At 38.4% G+C, this 22999-nt stretch overlaps 1 protein-coding gene across 1 annotated transcript in view; it reads left to right on the top strand.

The window, feature by feature from the left end:
* Nucleotides 1-22999, top strand: part of LOC125232107 (collagen alpha-1(IX) chain-like) — a 256174-nt gene that overhangs the window by 9706 nt on the left and 223469 nt on the right.

The following is a 22999-nucleotide window of genomic DNA, read 5'->3' as shown; positions in this document are numbered from 1 at the left end:
ATAATTGTGATAGCATCTCAATAAAAATCATTCTAGTAACTAATAACTAAACTGTGCATTTTTACTTACGTTTACTAAGTTAAATAACCAACTAAATATTCTAAACTAATCAATGAACTAAATACCACTACAGACTCTACAGATTCTAGATAATTATTCACTATTACAAATCTGCTTTCTTTTATATTTCATAAAATGGTAGCACATGGTACGAAGTTCCCGCAACAGACATAAACTAACATGGCCCCATGCCTAGTCGTTTACGTGAAAGGGATAGCATATCACATTGTTAACTCGGTAAAGAGGGATGGACGCGCCTCGGCGCCGCTCAGCACAACCATATTGACCAGTATAAATGAACTCCGCGGACAATAAACAATATTCAACAAAATAATTAATTTGACTTAACTGTGGAATGTTGTTCCATCTTTTTTACATGTAGAAGTGTTAGAAGACTTGCCACACCACTTTATGCTGTAAGAGACCATTGTTTGCAACCAAAATTGATTATTTAAGATTTTTTCCCGAGCGGACACGGACACTGTTAGCGGGTCGTATACTTGGGCGCTACTGATCGGTGTCGCACGCGTTCAAACTTTTATAAACCTGATTTGTCGTATGCTTGGTGACCGCGAGTCGCCCTGTAAGGGCCATCTTGTTGTATTGATCTGTGGTGACAAGCAATGTCATACACACATTGATATATTCATGAAAATAGAGCTACACGAGCTTATTCCATCGTCCTCTTTCTACCATGGAACTTTTAGACGCTTAAGCGCACGACTGGTTTCGACCTCATATTGGTAGATATTCCACCAATTCGCACGGTGCACTTTGCTTCAGTAAAATTGCTACTTCTTTTATCAATACGTAATGCCACAGAGCAGAATTCCTTGCCGGCGTCTATATTTCCGTCGTCGCGTCTATACTTCAAATCAAGGGTGGACAGGCACCATCTGGGCCAGCTCGCTCCATCGTAGGACACGTCTTTGCCTCGGCTAGTCTGTGGCCATGAGTAAGCCCATTTATAATTTAAAAAACATAGATAAACACGATTCTTAATTTAAAAAAAAAATCAGTAAAATTCATGTATTTCGAAGAATAAAATATTATATGCTTCAATTATTTTTTCGTGTTACATGAAACTCCCGTTATTAAATAAGTTACTACAAAATAAATATCACTCTACAAAAGTTACATGAAGCGAGTAACGATTTTGCATAATATTAAAATTCACATTTACCCAGTCGACAATAGATACATTGAAATATTTAATTTAATATGAACCTGTCATAAAGATTGGTCACCGTCCAAGTAGGTCAGTCTAAACTTTATCGTCAATGAATATAATTTACTCATATTATACCCAGTAGCATTTATAGCCGAATTGCACTGTAATTAAATGTCAAACGTAATAGCAAAGAGTATGGACATAGAGGATTCTTGTCAAAAAATTCAAAAGTGGCAACATCGTAGTGTCGTCCCGTTTTCTCACACATATTGATTTGAAAGGGGTGACATTACAATGTGGTTACTTTTTAATTTCTACTTTTGGTGATACGATACACATGCCTATAGCTTGGACAGCTGGCATTTGTTCTTTGACTTTGTGTATCTTATTAGTTATTACAGATAAAGGAAGGAAGGAGATCGGATACCGGTGAATTTGTATTGATACGGCGAACACTTGTAGGGGACCGATTTTTGAATCTCGAACTCATGAATTCGCCGTTCGAAAGTCTGTGGAATAACCACAAAATTGAAATTTTGGAGAAAACCCCTACCGCGACATAGTGGACCGATTTTCATGAAACAGGGCTAAGAACACTCCCGACTATCTCAGCTTTCAGTTCAGACAAAAAAAACTAAATCTAAATGGGTTCATCCGTTCGGGAGCTACGATGTCACATTCAGACACACACACAGACAGACAGACAAACAGACAGACAGACAGACAGACAAACACACAGACAGACACGTCAAACTTATAACACCCCTTCGTTTTTGCGTCGGGGGTTAAAAAAGACGTAATGCTATTTTGAAAAAGGACGGTTAGTACCTAATGTTAAAATGTAGTGGTAATGACCACTCACAGGACAGGTGTGATCGTGGTCAAACGTTTAGGTACCTATTCATACAAAAAAAAGTCATTTATTTCAAGGGCAATTTTTTGGGTTGGATCCTTTTTTCCTCACTACGTCCATGTATGCTCAATGAGCATACAGGTTGTCGTTGTGTGCGCCGGCGGCGGCGGCGGCTTGTTCGCCTCTAGCGAGTTATAATTATCTTTGGTTTCTGTATGCATAACATTAGACAGACTAATCCTACGGCAATTGCTACGTAATGTCTATGACCAATCGGCCGTGTACCGTAAAATATGTCGCTTCCTCCGCAGTTTATGTGACTACTGTTTACATAATGACAGGTATTAAAATATGGGTGAAAGTTTATAAACCAAAACAATGAACCCCATTTTTTTTGTTATGTACAAAAAATCTGGTTCATTGCAATCGTTTCGTATCATTTCATGTAAATTGTCGTTTCGATTGGTATTATAAAATACAAAGATCAATAATTATTTGTTTTACAAGGGAGCAAAGTTGTCGCAAGTACCAATATTGATACACGGCGAGTGGTTCAAAAAGTGGAATCTTGTGCGTTGCGAGGGTTTCAAGGCACGAAGGTTAAACAAACTTTGCCACCGAGTGAAACACAACATTTTTCATCACACCAACACGAACAAAATTCTGACTACAAAACATGAAAGTAAATCAAGTTCATCAATTTATTCAATATTTATGATTAAAACTCATCATTTATATTATGTAAAATCTATCAAGTTAAAAGACTAATGCTGACATTAAGTTCAGTGACAATTCAAAAATATAGAAAGGTAACGCAATTTTTTTTTATATTTTTTGTTTTTAGTTGAATTTAGAATATCATTGCGCGCTCTAGTTTTTCACTATCGCTAAATTAAAGGTAAAACTAACAATTTTTCCCAGAAAATGGATGTGTCTTAAATCCCAAAGATATACTTTTTAATTTTACGTGTTAAACAAATCAGTCGTTTACTAAGTAACAGTCACCAAACCTACATGAACCTATAGAACTGGACGGTATGCCAACATTTTAATAGCACGTACAACCAATGGAGAATGACCACGCAAATTAGCATTTTATCTGCTCATCACATCACGGAATACCTAGTCAACGTCACTATATCTCACGCTTCGTAAGCGATTCGTAGCTATCTCTCCCTATCGCTCTTCTGTAGTTGCGCGGAAGAGTGAGTGCGTTTCGATCGTCAACGATTTTCACCTCGGCTAGGCCGACCGTATCGGGAAATTGTGAAAACTGATACAAAATTGCGCTCACGAGTCATTGATCTCGTCGGAGTAATTAAAAAGTCATCAACCTACTCACGTCATGTATGTTCTGCGGCCGCGGACGTGCATTTTAATAGTTCACTGTTAAAATTTTATTCGCAGCTCAAATTATTTTTGTTATGAAATAATGAAAACGGATTATATCGCGTATTTACAGCGGTTGTGGTCAACGGGTGACTTGGGAAAAATTACAATGTGCTACTCACATAACTACATAACATGTGCAGGACAAAAAAAATGCACCACATTGCACATTGCAAGTCGTAGTCATTCATGGATCACGAACGATGTCAATGGCATGTAGGTGTTTTCCTTCGTAATTTCACGGAAACTCTCGAAGGTATCTTGCTCTTTCAGTCAGTCCCAGTACAAGAAATATTGACGTTGACCGAACTGGCACGAAACATCCGAACGTTTCCGAGAGAGAAAGAAAGTACTATGAACTAACCTAACCACAAAATTAAAATTTTGAAAAACCTCCGACCGCGACATAGTGGACCGATTTTCATGAAACATGGCTAAGACACTCCAGACACTCCAGTCTAATTCAGCTTTCAAACAAAAAAAAAACTAAATCTAAATCGGCTCATCCGTTCGGGAGCGACGATGCCACAGACAGACACACACACAAACAGACAGATAGACAGACAGACAGACAAACAAACAGACAGACACGTCAAACTTATAACACCCCGTCGTTTTCGCATCGGGGGTTAAAAAGTATTATGCACTACATCTGTACCACAAAGTTTACTTTTATAAGCAAAACAGACATTCGCTCATAACTTTCTGTAGCACTCTATAGCATGCAATATTTTACTGTCGCCCATAGAAAATATCCTTTTAAAATTGCCATAAACTTTTATGTTTACGCCCCAATGTAAAGATTTCTCTTGAGAGTGTTTATTCATCGTCGCGTCATTCGACGGAGCATCGCACCATATTGTAAACTTTGCTTGTTATTACTTTAGTAACTGTACACAGCCAATAAGTTTTGATTATGTGTAATCAAAACTTATTCAGTTACGATGTAGGTTAGTAGTTGATATGAGTTTCAGTTTAAATTGCGTTTTTTGGCGATGACAATAATAAAACAGGTTAGGTTTTATGATCTGTATTAGAACTTAGAGTTTTTTTACACTGAAGATACTGACATCTCTCGAATCGACGCAGGATTAAAGCATTTGAACCTCACTTTTGACAATTTGGCCCATATTTTTAACTTGATATGTGTTAAATTGTGGTGTAGGCGAGAGGCTGGCAACCTGTCACTGCAATGTCACAGTTTCGTTTTCTTTCAACCCCTTATTTGCCAAGAGTGGCACTGAAACCTGAGTAGTTTCATGTGCTCTGCCTACCCCTTCATGGGACACAGGCGTGATTGTATGTATGATGATATGTGTTAAAATTGTCAAATATGGATATTAGTGGGATACATTTTTCATTAGATAACCATACATTTTTCTTGATGGTTCCGAGGTAAGTTTTTGTCTTAGTCTTTATCTGTCTATACGTAGTTATCGTCTTTGGTAAAACCTCCATCCTCGTGGCTTACGATACTTACACTCGTATTGTCTACTCGTATCATTTAAAGAGTCTCCACTCATACAAAGCAATTAAACTAAGCTCAACGTAAAGTAAGCTCAGCGCCACACCCTTGCCCTTTCACCCGGTCATGCCTCGGCAAACCTAATGGCGAACAATGACATTAGGATCGGCCTATTCTAAGAATAAGTAATAAATTGAGAACAAATTAGTTTGAAGCTTTGAAACTAACTGTTGCTGAGTTTACTTAGCAGTAATAGAAGATTATGAGTTGAGAAATTTCGTTGGAAATGTAGTCTAAAATTGCTATAGACATAGTGTTTTTAATATTTTATTTGATACTAAAGCTTGTCATAGTAAAACACTTTCTTTCTACTCGCAATATAAAACAAATGATTAGGTTATTAGGGCGTGTGGCATTGAAGCTCCTTTGCGAACGATACATAACAGGTGCCGTAGCCGAATGGCATTACTGCGTCGCGAAACGAAAACGAAACGCGATAGAGATAGATATCTACGAGCGTTTCGTTTCGTGAGCGTTTGTGTCATTTGGCTATGTACCCTGGCTATATCGCACGAATACGGGAGAAAACTTGGCAAGCATTTAACGTTATAAGGAAATCAAAAATATCTCTAAATTTATTAAGCACGTCATACATATAACTACTTTTTGTTTTAAGAATGTGAAAATAATAATGTTTCTCAAGAAAACAATTTGCATAATTTCGCTATGTACAGTCAACCAATTGGCCACTCTACAACCGTGTCAAAATAACAAGCAGTAGAGATTTCTTACAATCTGATTCATAACGTCACTATGACATAGTTCTAAAGTTCCAATTGGTTGACTGTACACGTACAGTCACCGGCATAAATAAATGATGATTTATGTAGGTACCTTTTCACTTTAACGTCGTGTTTGAAATGTCATACGAAACTGTCAAACGATTAAAAGCGACAAGGTACAGACATCATCACTTATTTAAGCCGGTGACTGTACCTATATGATTATCTTGTTGTAACTGTCCTCACAAATAAACACGTTTCTGCTCAAGTGATAATTTCACTAACTGAATATTACATAACGAAACTTGCGCTCAAAGAAGCTTTTGTATAATGAAAATGTCAAAAGGGCAAGTGTGGGTCGAGTGTGGGTTTCTCGGACACTGGAACTAAATGTATATCTCTTATTAAAAGTATGTTATTTGCATTTTACGAACTTTAAACGGCTTTACAGATTCGAAATTCGGATCGGGGAATCGTCTATGCGAAGTCGTGCCTGACCTGTGGTGATAACGTGTGACATCTCTGGAGTCGCAATGCTAAGGTGTCCATGTTCGTTTGCTATCAGACAGGAGTCGAATAGTGTTTCCATATATATATATATATATATATATATATATATATATATATATATATAATTACAATATATATCCTCTGTGTGCAAAAATGCACAGGCAAAAGGCGGATTTCTTCCAGACAACCTTTAGGTAGTGGAGGACTCAACACCTTGCTTTATTTTATAAGCTTTATAAGGATTAATGTCTAGTTTCGAATGGCCATTAATCGAATTATTAACGAATTATCATTAAGTCATCATCACCAACTTTTTCAAAATTATAATGACCTACGATTATCATTTGATCTCAAATTAATTGGTCCATACCTACATTACCTACCTACTAATAAAGAGTAACAAATAAATATGGCAGATATGTAAATATTTTGCTAGATATATATTTAAACGACATTCAAAGCCCTGCATTGAAGATTTGATTTTTTTACTAAGTATTATCCTATTATTATTTTTTATCATGTAACTAAGGCACTGGTCCCACCGCGAGCTAGTAAACTATGGCTGTCGGCTATAAGAACGAGCAAAAGATAATCACTCCCACGTAAATAAAAAAGACGCGGCGATGTTTATAGTTACTCGCCCAACGGGCAGCTATCAATATCGCCGTGTCTCTTTTATTGGCACGGGAGTGCTTATTTTTTGTTCGTTTTTATAGCCGATAGCTCATAGCTTACTAGCTCGCTGTGGGACCAGTGCCTAACGATGCGTTTATTATTCACTCATTCTCCTAAATGACCCCAAAGCCAAGCCATTAACGTGATCCATATAACGCCTCGTAAGATAATGATGAATTGTCTGCCACCTTCCACGAATATTTATTACAATAATGACAGGATGCTGATAAAAAATCCTTAATGTAAAGTTGATTGCTTTACTTAAGCTCTTAAAGGATGTTTTAAGCCTTTATTAAAAAACAATCTGCTCCCGTAATTTTGATAAGTCTCTTTTGTGCTTCTTGGAGGAGTCAATTTACTGTCTGTTTTTCTCACATGTTATGAGAAAAACAGTTAGTCATGTAGATCTATTTATATTCTTTGCTAGCTTTTGCTCGCGGCTTACAAAAAAAAATAGCCTGTCACTTTTCATCCCTTCAACTATGTCCACTTAAAAAAACGACGATTGGTCGCTCTTTTTTGGCTTGAAGGACGAACAAACAAACAGAGACACACACTTTCCCATTTATAATATTAGTATTTATTTATCTATTTATCAATACGCTAATGTGCCAGGTACAATTTTGATATTTTTATGTTTTTTTAGTTCACTTTTTATGTAGGTAACGAAATACTGTCACAAAGAAAACAAAACGTAAAATGCTCGAAAGTTTTATGGAGAATAATAATATTTATAAAAAACTAGCTTTTACCCGCGGCTTCGCCCGCGTAATAAAAGTATTCTTATTGAAACGTTAATAACGTAATAAGATTTTCATTTGGATCCGTAGGTTTCTTTGTAGGTACATCTGTCCGCGATTGTTTCGATTAAGGTAAAGCGGGGCAATTCTCGACTGGAGGGCCATTGTAACTGATCTATTTGCTGTACGGTCAGCCAAGAACCTTACACTGTTTTTTGGCTGACTGTACCTTAAAATTATTACTATTGTTTTAAAAGAAATTCTTGCAATGATTGTAGAATTGTTACACAGCGACCACAGCGTAGGTAGTAGGTACGAATATGTATGTATTTTACCTATATAAATATTTATACTGGGGAAACTTCATACAACCCACATAGCCAGTATCTCGACGCTATGGTCGGTAGGGTAAAAAGTACTTCCTTGCGTTATCGCTTACAATTTTTTCCATTTTGCTTATACTTATTGCAAACGTAAACATATAAAAGGAAAGCAAACAACCATCTTCTTACAGCACATTGAATATAATAGTTATCACGGATGCAGGATACTCGCCGATGCCTACTTACTAATAATCCCTTCCCACTGAGCCACCTGCATTTTATACTGCCTAGATTGCCGACCGATTATTCCGACCCCAATCCCTATTCTTATCCCCGTCCCTATCTCTATCCTTGTCCTCGTCCCCGTCCCCGTCCCGTCCCTATCCCCGTCCCCGTCCCCGTTCCCGTTCCCGTCCCCGTTCCCGTTCCCGTCCCCGTCCCCGTCCTCGTCCCCATCCCCGTCCCCGTCCCCGTCCCCGTCCCCGTCCCCGTTCCGTCCCCGTCCCCGTCCCCGTCCCCGTCCCCGTCCCCGTCCCCGTCCCCGTCCCCGTCCCCGTCCCCGTCCCCGTCCCCGTCCCCGTCCCCGTCCCCGTCCCCGTCCCCGTCCCCGTCCCCGTCCCCGTCCCCGTCCCCGACCCCGACCCCGACCCCGTTCCCGTCCCCGTCCCCGTCCCCGTCCCCGTCCCCGTCCCCCCCGTCCCCGTCCCCGTCCCGTCCCCGTCCCCGTCCCCGTCCCCGTCCCCGTCCCCGTCCCCGTCCCCGTCCCCGTCCCCGTCCCCGTCCCCGTCCCGTCCCCGTCCCCGTCCCGTCCCTATCCCTATCCCTATCCCTATCCCTATCCCTATCCCTATCCCTATCCCTATCCCTATCCCTATCCCTATCCCTATCCCTATCCCTATCCCTATCCCTATCCCTATCCCTATCCCTATCCCTATCCCTATCCCTAACCCTAACCCTAACCCTAACCCTAACCCTAACCCTAACCCTAACCCTAACCCTAACCCTAACCCTAACCCTAACCCTAACCCTAACCCTAACCCTAACCCTAACCCTATCCCTATCCCTATCCCTATCCCTATCCCTATCCCTATCCCTATCCCTATCCCTATCCCTATCCCTATCCCTATCCCTATCCCTATCCCTATCCCTATCCCTATCCCTATCCCTATCCCTATCCCTATCCCTATCCCTATCCCTATCCCTATCCCTATCCCTATCCCTATCCCTATCCCTATCCCTATCCCTATCCCTATCCCTATCCCTATCCCTATCCCTATCCCTATCCCTATCCCTATCCCTATCCCTATCCCTATCCCTATCCCTATCCCTATCCCTATCCCTATCCCTATCCCTATCCCTATCCCTATCCCTATCCCTATCCCTATCCCTATCCCTATCCCTATCCCTATCCCTATCCCTATCCCTATCCCTATCCCTATCCCTATCCCGTCCCCGTCCCCGTCCCCGTCCCCGTCCCCGTCCCCGTCCCCGTCCCCGTCCCCGTCCCCGTCCCCGTCCCTATCCCTGTCCCCGTCCCTGTCCCCGTCCTTGCCCCTGTCAAATTATCATGCTAGGAGGTGAACTTTGAAAAATCCTTTCTTAGTGCTCCTCTTATGGCTATTTTGGATATTTTAACCCTAATAACACTACAACGGGGAGAAAATTACTTTTCCACCTCATTAGATTTTAAAATCGTTCTATTTATCGTGATCAGCCACCCGATAAACCTTAAAAACGATACCCATATTGTGTTTTTGACTTTACCCCTTTGCACCCCTTTAGAGGTCAAATTTTCAAAAAACCTGAAACATGTATTTAGTCATATGTCTTTAGGAATCCTCCTATGAAGTTTCGTATAAAATAGTCAAACTAATCTCGTTTCCCCATACAAACTTTGAACCCCTATTTGAGCCCCTTAGGAGGCGATTTTTGAAAACTCCTTTCTTAGTGCTCCTCTACACTATATAAGGAACCTACGTACCAAATTTGACATCTCTAGGACCAGCGGTTTCGGCTGTGCGTTGATATGTCAGTCAGTCAGTCAATATTTTCTTTTACATATATTTTTGATATTTAAACCCCATTGCACCACAACAGGGGAGAAGGTATTTCACTTCCGCCTCGTTAGATTTTAAAAACGTTGTATTTATCGTGATCAGCGACCCGATAAACCATAAAAACGATACCCATATTGATTTTTTGACTTTATCACCCCCTTTTCACTCTTATAGGGGTTAAATTTTCAAAAAACCTGAAACACGTATTCAGTCATATGTCTTAAGGAATCTTCCTGTGAAGTTTCGAATAAAATAGTCAAACTAATCTTGTTTCCCCATACAAACTTTGAACCCCCATTTGACCCCCTTAGGAGGTGAATTTTGGAAAATCCTTTCTTAGTGCTCCTCTACACTACATAAGGAACCTACGTGCCAAATTTGAAATCTCTAGGACCAGCAGTTTCGGCTGTGCGTTGATATGTCAGTCAGTCAGTCAGTCAGTCAGTCAGTCAGTCAGTCAGTCAGTCAGTCAGTCAGTCAGTCAGTCAGTCAGTCAGTCAGTCAGCTTCTTCTTTTATATATTTAGATAGTGAATCCTGTTGTAGTATGAAACAAAAAGTACTACAGTATAGTAAGTATAAATAATTATTTATATATACTTATATATAAAATAAATTTATTTATTTACTGTAAGTTTAACTTAAATTACATTTACAAAAATGCCACTATTGTAAAGCTCTGGGGTTTATATAAATAAAAACATAGGAATATAAGTATTTTCCCACCTTTCCCTAAAGATCAAAGGGTTACATCACTTAATTGCAATTAATTACACAGTGTGCTCAAATCCGTAACAGAGCTCTGTTTAACAAGACCGCATCAAACGCGCCACCGAATGTCAACAAACAGACTCAAGGTACAAAACTTGCTAGACCACAGTGCAGAAGCGGAATAAGGACACGCCTTGACAAGTAAACATAGGAAGTTTTCATGAAACCGTGACGCAGGTCTACCACTAACGCCGTGTCTTGCGTGGGCGATGGTCGCGCGACCGTCGCCGTCGCGTCTCATACTTCCATATCGATAAGGTTTGATTTCGTGTGCGTCGCATCGCCGTCGCGCGACGACCGTCGCCCACGCAAGCCACGGCGTAACTGTGATATCGTACGCCATGGTGTATCATACGCTACTAGCGACATCTTACATTTCAATGTTTTACAGCCTCAGGACTTGCATCGGCGCATAACTTTAAACTTATAATTTACTAGCTTTCGCCCGCGGCTTCACTCGCGTTAAATTCGAAAATTGCGGAATGCTTCATACAAACTTCCACCCTACATTTTAGAGAAGTGGGGGTTAGAAAGAGACAAAAAGTATCCTATGTCACTCTCCATCCCTATAACTATCTCCACTTAAAAAATCACGTCAATTCGTCGCTCCGTTTTGCCGTGAAGGACGGACAAACAAACAGATACACACACTTTTCCATTTATAATATAGTAAGTATAAGTATGGACTAACCCGACTATCCGGTGAACTTATCCCCTTTTTAGGGTTCCGTAGCCAAAATGGCAAAAACGGAACCCTTATAGTTTCGTCATGTCCGTCTGTCCGTCTGTCCGTCTGTCCGTCTGTCCGTCTGTCACAGCCGATTTACTCGGAAACTATAAGTACTACAGTGATGAAATTTGATGGGAATATGTGTTGTATGAACCGCTACAAAATTATGACACTAAATAGTAAAAAAAAGAATTGGGGGTGGGGCCCCCCATACATGTAACTGAGGGATGAAAATTTTTTTTTCGATGTACATACCCGTGTGGGGTATCAATGGAAAGGTCTTTTAAAATGATATAAAGTTTTCTAAAAAACATTTTTCTTAAAGTGAACGGTTTTTGAGATATCAGCTCTCAAAGTCGTAAAAAGTATGTCCCCCCCCCTCTATTTTTATAACTACGGGGTATAAAATTCTAAAAAAAATAGAGGTGATGCATGCTAATTAACTCTTTCAACGATTTTTGGTTTGATCAAAGTATCTCTTATAGTTTTTGAGATAGGTTGATTTAACTGTAATTTTGGTTAAGTTAAGTTATTGTGTTTGTGTGTAGTTTATTATATTTGCTGCTACGGAACCCTTTGTGCGCGAGCCCGACTCGCACTTGGCCGGTTTTTAATAAGGCAAGTCCTTTAAAGATTTTGGGCGGTGCACATAATTATAAAATCGAACCTGTCTTAAACCCGCGCCATTCAAGACGTGTACTTACAACACCAACAAGGTCCGAACGTCCATGCGTATTTAACTATGTAATTAACGTCAGAGAAAGTGGTCACAGTGGGAATTTGTAATATACACACATCAGAGGTGAAAGGTAACTCGTAAATTATTATAATTTTATAGGAGTTGTATATAGTTTATAGTACAAAGCGACAAAGTAAGACGTCAATATTATAAATGTGTTTTAAAAGTTACATCAATAACAGGGAATACTTGGTAACATACTTTTTTGGTACTTAATGTACGTGTTGGTAATGCAATACGTTAACTTTGACTGTTGTTATAAAATGCATAATATTTTCGCACCCGAATGAACTCTTATCACATTTCTGTATCAATTTATTTTACGTCGGCATTTTTCTGATAATAATTATAATAGTTAATAATTCTTAGGCATGTCTCCCTGCCTCTTCTCAAGTGTTCTTTTACCGTCACTCCCACGAGTCCCACGTCTTATGTTTTTGTTGCACGTTTGTGTAAACACTTTATCAAACCGCGTCCCGAAAATAGGTGAAGTGCGGCGAAACGCGTCATCGTTGTCACTCACAGATTACCCTTCAACATTAGATGGAGCATGATAGATTATGTTGTAATATAGCAACCTCTTTTAGACAGACAAATATTGAATTTTTATTAAATTTAGTAATATATTTTTGTATTGCCATCACTTCCAACGAAAAAGGTACTCATGACATAAATACCTTCTATAAATTATTTTGTATGTACCTTTAATTTTAAGCGCACATGCTCTATTCATGTTGTATGAAGGGTTAAATTATACATACGTACTTATGTCCCCTTACTTGCCAAGAGTGGCACTGAAGCTTTAGTAGTTTCACGTGCTCTGTCTACCCCTTTATGGGATACAGGCGTGATTATATGTATGTACGTACTTATGTTGAAAAATGCCACTGGCTCAAGAACACATCAGATTTGTCTCATCCCACATTATAAAGAAACACTTATTGAATTTTTAACCCAGGCCGATCGACTTAATTAGTCAAGGTCACTACCTTAGCCTCGCAGATCTTTTTGAGATGCCTTCCACGATTTGCTTACTATCGGTACTTCAACTTAGATACCTACGGCATCATACTTACGCTACCGACTTATATGGGGCAACCTGCACTGACTTACGTGCCGATTCAGTTCGCCTGAATAATTATGAGCACGGGTCATAGTATATGCAGTATCTAATGGTGTATAATCTGCGGTGTCACCACACATTGCGACACACACTGGCAAAGCTTATATGCCTGGCAGACTGCGAGGCACGTACTCACCAGTTTTTATAAGATTTTCTATGCCGTGAGTAGGTTAATGGAACTGCTGTTTTCATTTATTTTAGTATGGGGTGTTAAGAAAACAAACATAAAAATACGTATGGATTTATGTCTGATTAATGAGAAAACAACGAATACATGTAACACAATTTTGCAAAATAGCCCTAGTGTAAATAAAATCGGTTGGCATGATTCAAAATGATTCACAAAAAAAAAATATAAATAAATAAAACGTTTATTCAGAACGTAAAGATTAAACCTATTGTAAATAGCACATTTTGTGTAAGGGAGACTTTCCTTTGTTTTTAAAGTCTCCCTTACACAAAATGAGCTATTTACAATATTTAAGGTAGTTGCCATCCATGTGGCATTCGATTTTTCTAAACTATAATTGTATATACCTACATAATATAATCAAATGATGTCTAAATACTTAGATAAATAAAATATGTGAAATACTACGTGATTGTGACTTTTTTTTAATTAACCTGCATTAATCTCCCACTGCAGCACTGCTGGGCAAAGGCCTCCCCTCTCTTCCTCTACTCGACCCTATTTTCGCACTTTCCCACCAGTTCGGATAAAATACACTTTTCAATTTATCTTTCCTCAACAAACCTTCACTAAAGATGCCAACGTCCACTTTTCATCATCGCACCGCTCGCCATCGACAGGGCGCTCATCCACACACCTTGCAACCTAAATGATCGCGCACCGTGCGGTTTCAAAGGAATTTCCTCCCGCGGACGCTCCGGATCCCTTCCGAGGTATTTCCGATGAACTACAGTATGGGGTTCTTCAAAAAAGAAGTGTACAAGTTTCTAATCGGTCGGCAACGCGCCTTGAGTTGCAGGCGTCCATAGATTACGGTGACCACTTTCCATCAGGCGGACAGTATACCTGTTTGCTACCGACGTGGTAATAAAGAGCCTACAAAAAAAAAACAACAGTTCGTACACACTAATCAATTAAATTCGATTTCGTCATCACTTTGAGCGACCGTCATTTGTTTTATTTCAAAGCCCCCTGACAGAACGCAGTCGACTTGATCGATACACGAAACGATATATCACACGTAGTTAAAATCGACAGAACAAACAATTGCTATATTGAGTTGTGTGTCGTCCGTATAAAGCTGAGTTGAGAACGATTTCTCATTGAAACTTGAGTCGTTTTTGAACTAAAGTTTCTGTGATGTCAATGCGTATGCGCTCAGAAAAAGCATTCGAATAAGAACATCTTGTTTATGGTCAAGTCTTTTGCTTCTGCATTTCGTCAATAAAGATTGATTCGTGTATCTCAATTTGAGTTTTACCGCCTCTGGAAATCAATGTTTATTGATGTAAGGCAATAGCCTTAAACAGGTCACTGTTTAATCGTTAGTGGCTTCATCCATGTTGGTGGCCGTTGTGCATAAACTGAATCACATATTTTGTCTTATGATCAGTGCCAAACCAACTTGTACAGTCAACTACTGTAGGACCCTTATGTGATTTCTATGTCAAATAGAACACGGCCTAGGATTCAAATTGGTTGACCGTACACCACGGCTTATGGGAGCCTGGCGTCTGCTTTGACAGTTAATCTCAAAATTTGGCGCAGGCAAAAAGCGACTGGCAAATATCAAATGACATTTCGCACATATAAGTTTTGAAAAATTCATTGGTGAGAGCCGGGGTTCGAACCCTCGGGACGGGACCTCAGGATTAAAAGTCGCACGCTTTTACCGCTAGGCCACCAGCGCTTATAGTCCTCTTTATTTCGAGGTAAACTTTAGAGTCGTTTTCAAATGAATGAATCATTTTAATTAGTTACCATCGTGTTTTATGGTACAATGATTTACTATGGCTGCAGGCAGAAGTAACACGTGAGCAATCATTAGCTCGAACACAAGCTAATTGAGATTTATTGAGAAAATGTTAGACATTTATTTTAGTTAACATTAATATTATGAAATTATCTTTGAAGTATTCATGGGTGCGTCATCAAATATGCAATCAGAATTTTAATGATTACCAGTTCAAAATACAGCATGTTTTTTTGTTGATCAAATTTTACTATGGGACCAACCAAAAATCGTAAAAAAATTCTGTTTCATACATATGTCTAAACAAATATTTTTTTTTTTCAGGATTCGGGCATAATACGAGTATAATGCTATGGTTGATATTGTTCAGTATGATCTATGTCGTATACCGTGTACTCTGTAGGTAAATGGTAACTAAATAAATACCCATCTTTAGCTACCAGAAAAATCATCCATGAAATCTGTCGTCGCCATCTTTAAACTCGACGTTACCCTTTTACTCATTGCTTATAATATCACGACTCTGCTTCATTACAAACGCAAATTAGTTTCCTTGAGCAGATGACTGGTTGACTGACAAGACAAATTGTCCGCGAACTATCTGCCTAACACAGACTCTCTCAAGTCAAGTACTAGACGGAGCATTCAAGTCAACTCAAAGTTACCACACATAAAATAGGTATGTCCAGAAAAAGTGACATCTTGCGATTCAAGAGCATATACTAACATTGTGCAGGTGAAACAGGCAATATCTATATATTAAACATTTAGCAGTGTTGCAATATTGTTTGTCCATTAACCAACTAATCAACTAGGTACATATTTCTCAGGGCATTTTTAGAATTAACTCGATGTCAGTTTTGTGACGACAATTAAGCATGCAATCTGTCTAAAACTTTTTTCACTTTCTGAATGTAGATTATCGCTCAAAGTTTATGTACCTAATAATTAATATAAAAACAATATTTTTATAAAAAAATAATGCTTAATTATGGTCACAAAACTGACATTGAGTTAATTTTTCTTAACAACTTACGCTAATTGGAGGGTCTCAAATTCTGAAAATGCCCCAATACATCAAATATGGACTTGTGAGCGAGAGCGCAAGTTCTGCTGAACCGCCTGGTGACCACGCACTATTTGTAAACTATTAATATTCGGTGTCTGTGTTGTCTGAGCTGCCTAATGATATTTGCCACTTAATGCAAGGCGCGTCTTGCGTAATTGTTTTATTTCGAGGTATTAGGGACGAGAAAAATTTTAGGAGAAAATTCTACGACCCTTTTTTGCCGCTTATAACGTTTAGCCTAATTGTTTTTGTCTTTGTGGCGCCTGTGAAATTCTTATCACGAGTCGTGATAACATTTTTAAGAGAAAATTTATTGACTGGGTATTGTTCCTACGTGCTCAGTTATGACAAAACAGGGTTTAACATACAAACGCATTGTACTTACCTAATATTTCTAATATTAATGAACATCAAATATTAAGTTGACCCATGTTGCATCGAAATTTACTATTTGGCAGCACCAATCTCTCTCGCTATATCGTAATCCTGCAAAGGATTCATATAGGAGGTTATCATCATCCTCCTTGCGTTATCCCGGCATTTGCCACGGCTCATGGGAACCTGAGGTCCGCATTGACAACTAATTCCAAGATTTGGCGTAGGCACTAGTTTTTTACGGAAGCAACTCACATAGGGGTATTTGACTAAAAAAGCTGGCCAAAATTATTTATATACATTTTTATAAGTAGTTCCATTGGTCAATCCAAATATGCTATTTTAATTTATTTTTCTTTTTCTTATTTGTATCGAGTAATGGCCAGGTTTTTTAGTGAAATACCCCTATGTGCGACTGCCATCTGACTTTTCAACCCCAAGGGTAAACTAGATCTTATTGGAATTAGTCCGGTTTCCTCACGATGTTTTCCTTCACCGAAAAGCGACTGGCAGATATCAAATGACATTTCGCACTTAAATTCCGAAAAACTCATTGGTGCGAGCCGGGGTTCGAACCCGCGACCTTCGGAACGAAAGTCGCACGTACTTACCGCTAGGCTACCAGCGCTTCTGATTCATATAAGATTCATATTATAGGAGGTGCAAGCACAAATTACTCGCCCTTCGAGCTGGTCAAAGGCCCCAAGCCTTCAAAGGTTCACTAGACAAATTTCGACGGGTACCTCGGCGGTCGAGGTGGTGTAACGGTTTAGCACGTCAGTCGCGATAGCTGGCGACCCGGGCTCGATTCCCGGCTTCGCCACCAGTGGGCTTGATCGCTTTTTCTTTAGTGTATGGTATCTATTTCAATTTATATTTTATTTGAATGTTTATTTAAATTAGAATACCTAATACCTACCTGGTAGAAACTCAGAATTTTTTATGCAAGCGTAAAAGCTGTTATAGGTACGACGACGACTATAACTATTGAGTAAAACTTACGTTTCGTTCAGTTTCGTTTTCTTTCAACCCCTAATTTGCCAAGAGTGGCATTGAAGCTTCAGTAGTTTCATGTGTTCTGCCTACCCCTTTATGGGATACAGGCGTGATTGTATGTTGTATGTTGTTGTTAAAACTTACGTGAAATTCGTATCAAGATAAAACTTCAAGTAAATACATACACTATGTAGGGCCGTCTCCTTAATGTATGTTTCCTAAAAAGGCATTTTCTCGAGAACAATCACCAAAAATTTTTTTTCTAAGGTATGTTAATTTTATGATTTCCTACTCAGAATCACGAGCCCTTTCTATCTATGACAAAAAACAAGAGACAAAAAAATGGTCCCAAAATTTTCTATTATTTTTGCATACTTTACACTTTGTAATCGCTGTAAAAAGTGTTTGAAAAATGGTAACGAAGTGAAAAAAATAAATTTGGGACGCTTTTTTCCGCCTAGTAGGATGAAAAGTGCTCGTAATTCTGAGTAGGAAAAACATTGAGGTATATGTACTACGTACTAGAGGCGACGTTGCCAAGCGAAAACACTGCACATGCTGACAAATGCGCGGGGTGGGGGGAGCGGCCATTTACGCATAGAGTAGGTCTACCATCAGATGTGACACATTATTATATTCTGCCTAATGGGAATTTTACATTTAGTTAAAATACGGCTATTCTAGTCAAAATGATTTATTTATTTACAACTGAAACAATACAAAATAATATAATTGTGCTGTACTTATTTTCTTCTTTAAAATACAATGAATGAACAATATGTGTGTGGTCAGTTGGTAACCAAGTTTCCTCAGCACAATTTTCCCTTTTTTCATGACCAGGCCAAAGAAAACTGCAAAAAGTGAGCGTGCTACAAATACAATTTCACTCAAAAAATATTAACAATTTATAAACAAATAAACTTTTTTAATATTAAAGTAACATAATTCATGAAGTAGTAAGTAGTTACCTAATAATTTTCCAAATAGAAATATATAATTATATTTCGCAAATATATTAGAGGTGAAACACATTAGTAGGAACAATGTAAATGGCACATCTGCGCGGTTAACTTTTTCTAGTCTATGATTGCGTCACCAAAATGGCGGCAGTCCGCTCCCGCTCGCGTGTTTGTAGAATATTCAATCTTAAAATATTATAGACGAGTTTTTTGTTTAATTTACCGATGAAATGTCACACCTTGACTTTTATTTGATTTTTTCGAGTGATTAGAACAATTTTTAAGCACACAAGAACGCATTATTCACGTGGATTGTAAATGAATCACGGCACGTCACTGCAATGCAAGGGCCTGGAGACGACTGACAACGTTGCGGTCCATGGACCGCAGTGGGGTGTGTTAAAAATTCTCTTAGCAACGTCGCCTCTAGTACGTAGTACATATACCTCAATGAGGAAAAACATTAAATTTGCCTATTTTAGAAAACGTCTTTGAATCTTTAATTCGCGAAAATGCCCAAAAGCAATTTCGAAAACAGAATTGCTGTCTAGATTTAAACCAGACGACAACACGTTCCTCTATTCCCTTTATCCTTTCAGCACGCTAATAGAATTTGCAAAATAATAGAAGACTCTAAAGGTATCACAAAGTTACGTAAATTGTATACAAAGCTTTGGAAAAATAAAGGACGGCTAGTCTAGCCCTAATTTACATGAATAGCGGCAGGCGAGCGCTCTTTGTCTTTTAAGTTGCTATTAATTATTCCATTTTATGGTAATAAACCAGCGGAGGCGTCAGACTTCGCCTTTTTTGGTCCATAGCATATGCCGGGCATGCAAAAAGATGACGTGAATAATCTGCCACCGACATACCAGGGTACGTAACCGAATGGCACAAACACTCACGAAACGAAACGCTAGTAGATATCTATCTCTATCGCTCTTGCGTATTGGCGCAGAGCCAGACTACCTTTCGCTGCGTTTCGATTTCGTTTCGCGTCTCAGAAAGGCCTTTCGGCTACGGAACCAGGCTTATCTAACGTCACAATCGCTTTCGCTTCTTAAGCGTTTGTTAGCTAGCTCTCCTTATCTCTTCTGTAGTGGCGCGACAGAGCCAGATTGCGTTTCCATCGCCACGTAGCGTCAACAATTGTCACTTTGGCTAGGCTACAGGGGTACCGGCTAAGCGGATGCAGTGGCGTGTTTTTGTGAAAGAAAATGCTTACTCATTGTCATAACGACGCGACATTGTCATACATTTTAATATCTGATGCAAAAGGCAGGAATACTGGTGTATTTTTAAATCGGAAGCTGAAGGCAGCTACCACGCTTTCTGCTGCTTCAAAAAAACGGTGGGAAGACTAACCTATAGTTTTTAGTTGACGATTATTTACATCGATGGATTTTGTATAAAGTCTAATCAGCTATGTACATTTTCGTTTATTTAACAAAATGTTCTTTCTATTTATTTGGACGTGCTAGGAAACGACATTTTCAAGAAAATGCTTTCACTCATGACTGATGACGGGTTTCCAAAATGACTCGAAGCATTTCGCAACAGTCGCGATAGAATTTCGTGACTACATCCGTTTATTGAAATATTTGAAAATGGTTTTCATACAAATTTAATATGTATTAATGTAAAAAGATTACCATTCACGTTTCACAGACAATCTAAGCGTTCGAACCAAAACGCTGTAAGGTACCGCGGGACAATTTCGACTGGGGGCAAATGTAACTGACCCGTTTTTTTTCCATGTTTTACAATGTTTGCATTAATTAGAGTGTCCACTGGTTATATATATGGCACGCGTGTTCAGTGGACACACATGGAGCTCAACTTAATAGTGTAATAATGGAAAAAAATGATCAGTTAGAGGTACAATTGCCCCCCAGTCGAGATTTTCCCCACTGTACCTCATGCATTTGTCATATATTTTCTATCATTTAGGGATGTTACTAAGACCATTTCTTATCAAATCTTATGTGTTTGCTGTCGTAAAGATTTGCTTTAAATTACTTTATTCTAAGAGTTTTGAATGATTCACGGTTATTTTCATTAGACTTATATTGACCGGGATATAGACCGTGATTACCTTTTTGATTTGAGCTCCCGATATTTCGACGCAGTTGCATGCATCATGATCACGGAAAACAAATCAAAAAGGTAATCACGGTCTATATCCCGGTCAATATAAGTCTACTTTATTCTACTTCAACAAACTACATAGAAATACCAAATGCAAATAGCGCATGCATTGTCAATAAACCCTTCATCCTTACTGCATACAATCGTTAAGGCATTGACCTGCATCGGGCCTTGTAAGGCCTTTGTTCGCTTTATCGTATAGATTACTGAATCAGAGGCCTTAACTCCAAAACTCCCATTTATCAATATTTGACACCCCAAAGGTATCCCGAGCCCTAAATGACGGCAACATGACGATGGCACTGCCGACCTAGCCAAGGTGACGCTTACGCGTAGCGATTTAAGAGCAACTGTCAGTGTGGCACTAATATGGCAGAGTGATAGAGAGATACATTGCGTTTCATTGTCGAAGCCATAGCGATAACTTTAGATCCTGCTGACGAATAGCCAAACACTCACGTTTCATAACAAACAAGAAGCAAATCTCTCTCTATCGCTCTTTCATAGTGCTGCGACACCGACACGCAATAGTTGAGTACACAGAAAAAAAAAATTACTTGAAGCAAGTAATATTATTTGAGTCAAGATCTTTTGGGATTTCGATATAAGGAAAATGGAGAATTACTTAGATTGAGATATAAAATGTTTCGCATTATAGTTCTTAGATCAAGAACTACTTTTTTGTATCAACATTTTAAATATCTCTTCCACTAAAAGCTAATAACTGTTGTTTCAAGAGAGAAAGCATTTTGACATAATTATTCCTTTTCTTAATTTAACATTGAAAGGCTCTTTAACGAAGATTGAATGTATTTTGTTTATAATAGTATTAAAAATTGCTAAGGCTCAAAAGCGTTAGTTCTTATTGTAAAATAGCACATATTCTCTTCAAATGATGTAAGGCTCTTTTTTCAAAAGCTAAATTGTTTAACCCAAGAACGAAAATATTTAAAACAAGATATTTTCGTTCTTGGGTCAAACAATTTAGCTTTTAAAAAGATCCGTACATCATTCTCTTCAAATGATGTAAGGTTCTTTTTTTAAATGCTAAATTGTTTGACCCAAGAACGAAAATATCTTGATCTAAATAGCTGATTAATTTACTCAAGAGCGTTTTGTTCTTATTGTCAAATGGCCCATATTCCGGTCAAATGATGTAAAGCTCTTTTTTTAAAAGCTAAATTGTTTGACCCAAGAACGAAAATATCTTGTTCTAAGTAACCGAGATAATTTACTCAAAAGCATTAATTGTTCTTGCAAAATAGTTCCTTTCTTGTTGTAAAATGGAACTTATTCGAATCAAATGAAGTAAAGCTCTTCTTTTAAGAGTGTTTAATTCTTCTTATAAAAAGTGTCATTCTTGTCGTAAAATGGAACGTATTCCAATCAAATGAAGTAAAGCTCTTCTTTTAAGAGTGTTTAATTCTTCTTATAAAAAGTGTCATTCTTGTCGTAAAATGGAACGTATTCCAATCAAATGAAGTAAAGCTCTTCTTTTAAGAGTGTTTAATTCTTCTTATAAAAAGTGTCATTCTTGTCGTAAAATGGAACGTATTCCAATCAAATGAAGTAAAGCTCTTCTTTTAAGAGTGTTTTATTATTTTTATAAAAAGTGTCATTCTTGTCGTAAAATGGAACGTATTCCATTCAAATTAGGTAAATCTCTTCTTAATCACGACTATAAGGTGTGCCGTTCTCGAGAATGTTCTCCGTTTACTATGGGCTTTGAGCGAGAACGTTTCCTATACAAAATGGAGAACATTCTCGAGAACGGCACAACATGAGCTACAACACTTTTCATACGGACGTTTGTGTATTTGGCGCGTTTACAAAATTTACCATTTTATTTTTGTTTTATTCTTATCATTTTTATGTCTCAAATGAAATACTTATGATGTATTTTTTTATCTATTTAACATCTTTAGTTTTGTTTGCCTACCTTTATAATAATTATGGTCATTTCATCACTATAGACTTTGCGACAATTATGACTTGATTAAATTACCTACCTTAATAAAACAATAATAAAATGGTATATTTTGTAACTAGGATAAATACACAAATTTCCACTTTTAAAGAAGAGGTTTAAATTTTGATGGAGTGCGTGTCCCTTTACAACAAG

This window comes from Leguminivora glycinivorella, chromosome 12, assembly GCF_023078275.1.
Source record: "Leguminivora glycinivorella isolate SPB_JAAS2020 chromosome 12, LegGlyc_1.1, whole genome shotgun sequence".
NCBI lineage: Eukaryota > Metazoa > Arthropoda > Insecta > Lepidoptera > Tortricidae > Leguminivora > Leguminivora glycinivorella.
The sequence above is the reverse complement of the archived record's forward strand: the minus strand, read 5'-3'. Positions and strand labels throughout refer to the sequence as shown.